Source organism: Microtus oregoni, unplaced genomic scaffold (assembly GCF_018167655.1).
Source record: "Microtus oregoni isolate MIOR12 unplaced genomic scaffold, Mior012 000008F_ref0000371, whole genome shotgun sequence".
Classification (NCBI taxonomy): Eukaryota; Metazoa; Chordata; class Mammalia; order Rodentia; family Cricetidae; genus Microtus; species Microtus oregoni.
The window spans coordinates 3,453,834-3,458,354 of NW_024543067.1; positions in this window are offsets into that span (position 1 = coordinate 3,453,834).

Below are 4,521 nucleotides of genomic sequence, written 5' to 3' on the forward strand. Positions count from 1 at the left end.
TTCTGCATGTCTGTCTCTGGCGGTGGATCCATGGCTCCCCCCCCCCCCCCCCCCCCCCCCCGCAGAATCCACCTTCTTCTTCCCAGCATTCAGTTCCATCTTCCCCACCTACCTAAATCACAGCACTCAGATGGGACTCCCACATCATGGTTGTACCTTGTGTTTATCAGTAGTTTGTTCCCTTTTAGTTCCTTTATAGTGTTCTGCCAAACAGTGGAGCGTTCATCCTACTGATGCGTAGCAGGCGGTTTTTTTTTTTTTTTTTTTTTGGTTTTTTCGAGACAGGGTTTCTCTGTGGCTTTGGAGCCTGTCCTGGTACTAACTCTGTAGACCAGGCTGGTCTCGAACTCACAGAGATCCACCTGCCTCTGCCTCCCGAGTGCTGGGATTAAAGGCGTGCGCCACCACCGCCCAGCTAGCAGGCGGTTTCTAACTTGGGATGTTTTAAATAGGTATGAACATTTTTTGCATAACTCTTGTTCAATGTGGTTTTCTTTTTGGTAAATAATTAGGGGGAATATGGTAGGTCATGTTTGGTTTTATTAAAACAAAACAGCTGTGTGTTTTTCCAAAGTGCTCACACCATTTAATGCTCCACAGCAGTGTCCTAGGGTCAGTGTGTCAACGTTTAGCGCTGTTTCCAGAGGACACGTCGGGGTTTAGAGCTTTCTTTGCCCTGATGATGAGTGATGTGGGACACTTAGTGTCTATTGACCCCCAATTATCTGTTCTGATCACTGCCCATATAAATCAGAACTTTTTTCCTATTAACTTGTAGAAATCCATTCTGTATCTCAGGGTAATCCTGTTTATACTGTCTTTCTGGTCTGTGACCTAACCTACTTATGTTTATATATTTTCACGAACAGATCTTTTTTTTCTCTTCCTCTCCTTGTCTCTCTTTGAGGCTGGATGGCTGTGGGGCAGGGTAGGACAGAAAGCTGTCGACACAGCTGGGCAGTGACAATGGTGGGCAAGAATGCCCCTGCGGAGTGATCACACAAGGTGACCTTGTAAGTGTGAGCCACTTAACCCTTCTTTAATAATTTAATATTAGCCAAGTAAACTTTTCACAACAATTTATTCCTTCTATACAGATGCCTAAGGAAAGAAGACGAACCAGTTTTGCCAATTTGCTGAGGGTTGATAGTAATAATCAAATTTAAATTTTTAATTGGTAAATTTGTAGACTGGTTTCATCAACTATCTTGGTTTGTGCGAGGCCAACTGTAAATGGGTTCAGTCAGATTTATATAGGCCTGGAAGGCCGAGAGGCATGCTTAGGACCGTGATAAATTAATCAGCCTAGCACCACCTGTGAGGCCCACCGGGAACTAGGCCAGTCAGTCTCTCCTGGAAGCACTCTCTCCTGTGTGCGCAGTTTCTGCAAAACTTCAGAAAATTCACCGTGATGATGTCTCCATCATCAGAGACCGTGGAACTCATCATCTCATAGTGTTTCTCCATACCTGTCCGTTTTAGGAAGTCAGTGTGTTTAGAGGAGCAAAGAGACGTGTATTTCACAAACTCCCTGGGTGACATTTTTCATTGGATAAGTTTAGGAATCACGTTAATTCCAGTTTCTCTAATCTCTCCTACCAAATGTTCTATCTTTTTTTTTTTTTTTTTTTGGTTTTTCGAGACAGGGTTTCTCTGTGGTTTTGGAGCCTGTCCTGGAACTAGCTCTTGTAGACCAGGCTGGTCTCGAACTCACAGAGATCCGCCTGCCTCTGCCTCCCAAGTGCTGGGATTAAAGGCGTGCGCCACCACCACCCGGCTCAAATGTTCTATCTTTATAAATTACTGTATTTCCGGGATCTCCTGACCCCAATTATGTTTTATAAAATTTGCTTGCATTAAGGTTCACTCTTTGTGCTGTAAGGTTGCATAGACTTAACAAATGCATAATGTTGTATGTTCACCATCATAATATCCCATAAAATAATCTTTCTGTCACCCCTCCTTCCCAAACTTCTGAGCTTTACTTATTCAACTCCCTTTGGACGTGAATCCCTGACACCCTATAGTTGCTAGGATTTGGCTCTTCCTGTGGTTGGAGCTGTCATATGTTGCTTTTCTTGGCTGGCTTCTTTCACTTAGCCAATACTCATTTCATATTAATTTGTGCTTTTTTTGTGGTTTCAATGGCTCATTTCAGCTCTCAATATTGTTCTGGTGTTTAGACGTTAGACCACAGTTTTTTACCCGTTCACTTCTTGGAAGACATTTTGGTTGACAATGAATAAACCTGCTGGAGATGTTGATGTGCAGGTTTTTATGCAGGGTGCACATTCCCAGGTCCATCGGGTAAACACCTGCTAACCATATGGCAGGACTAGGCTTTGCTTTGTGAGAAACTGCCACGCAGACTTCTAAAGTGCCCTTAACTATTTTTCCAGCCCATCAGCAAGAAATGAAGGTTCTTCATGCTCTTCATTCTCAGCAACAATTGGTGTCGTCTGGTTTTGGATGAAGGCCATTCCAACAGGTGTGTATTAGTAACTTGTTTTAATTTGTAATTCCCTAACAACAAAAGATAACAGCCATTTCATAGGCTTTCGTCTTATGCTCTAAGTCTAAACATGATCTCTTTTCTTAGCTGTTCATTTTAAAACTGTATATACATGTTTTGGATGGCTATGGTTACTGTCAATGGCCAATCTGATACAATCTGGAATCATGTGGGAGATGGGCCTTGTTTTTTTTTAATTTATTTGTTTATCTATTTTTTTTAAATGGTCTTTTCCCATTTTACATACCAATCCCAGTTCCCACTCCTTCCCCTCTTTCTGCTCCCTCCACCTTCCCCCACACCCCATGCCCCATCCACTCCTCAGAGAGGTCAAGGCCTCCCATGGGAAGCCTCCAAAGTCTAGCACATTGCTTTGAGGCAGGACCAAACCCCTCCCCAAGATGAGCAAGGTATCCCTCCAGAGAGAATGGGCTCCAAAAAGTTAGTAGAAGCAGTAGGGATAAATCTGGTCTTATTGCCAGTGGCCCCACAGTCTGCCCCAGCCATTCAACTGTTACCCACATTTAGAGGGTCTAGTTTGGTCTCATGCTAGCTCCCTGCTGTCAGGCCAGAGTCAGTAGGCTCCCATGAGCTCAGGTGAGCTGTTTCAGTGGGTATCTCCATCAAGATCTTGACTCCTTTGCTTGTGTTCTCGCTTCTACCTCTCTTCAGCTGGACTTTGGGAGCTCAGCCCTGTGCTCTGCTGTGGATATCTGTATCTGCTTCCGTCAGTTGCTGGATGAAGGTTCTATGATGACATTTAAAATAGTAATTAATCTGACTACAGGGCAAGGCCAGTTCAGGCACTCTCTCCACAATTGCTTAGGGTTTTAGCTGGGGTCATCCTTGTAGATTCCTGGGAATTTCTCTAATGCCAGGTTTCTTGTTAGCCTCAAAATGGCTCCCTCAGCAAAGATATCTCTTTCCTTTCTCTCCCTCTCTGTTCTTCCCCCAAATTGAACATCCCATTCCCTCAAGTTCTCCTCTCCCTCCCCTTCTCCCCTCTTCATTCCCTCCTGCCCTCCTTTCCCCCCCCACACCCACTCTCCCAATTTTCTCAGGAGATCTTGTCTATTTCCCTTTCCCAGGGGGATTCATGATATATCTTTTAGGGTTCTCCCTGTTACCTAGCTTCTCTAGGGTCATGGACTATAGGTTGTTTATCCTTTGTTTTATGTCTAATATCCACTTATGAGTGAGAATAAATATTGTGCTAGTCTTTCTGGGGCTAGGTTTTCTCGCTCAGGATAGTTTTTTTTCTAGTTTCATCCATTTACATGCAAATTTCAAGATGTAATTTTTTTTTTTTTACTGCTGAGTAGTACTCAATTGTGTAAATGTGCCACATTTTCCTCATTCATTCTTTGGTTGAGGGACATCTACATTGTTTCCAGTTTCTGGCTATTACAAATAACACATATTTGAGCAAATGTCCTTATAGTCTGATTGAGCATCCTTTGGCTTTATGCCCAAGAGTGGTATTGCTGGATCTTGAGGTATGTTGATTCCCAATTTTCTGAAAAACTGACATGATGATTTCCAAAGTGGTTGTACAAGTTTTCACTCCCAGCAGCAATGGAGGAGTGTTTCCCTTACTCCACATCCTCTCCAGCATAAGCTATCATAGGTGTTTTTGATCTTAGCCATTCTGACTGGTATAAAATGGAATCTCAGAGTCATTTTTATTTACATGTCCCTGATGGTTAAGGATGTTGAACATTTCCTTAAGTGTCTTTCAGTCATTTGATAGTCTTCTGTTGAGAATTCTCTGCTTAGCTCTGTACCCCATTTTTATTTTTATTTTTTTGAGACAGAATTTCTCTGTAGCTTTGGAGCCTGTCCTGGGACTACCTATTGTAGACCAGTCTGGCTTCAAACTCACAGAGATCTGCCTGCCTCTGCCTCCTGAGTGCTGGGGTTAAAGGCATGTGCCACCACCGCCTGGCTTTTTTTTTTGTACCCCATTTTTAAATTGGATTATTTGGTATTTTTATGTCTATTTTTTTTTA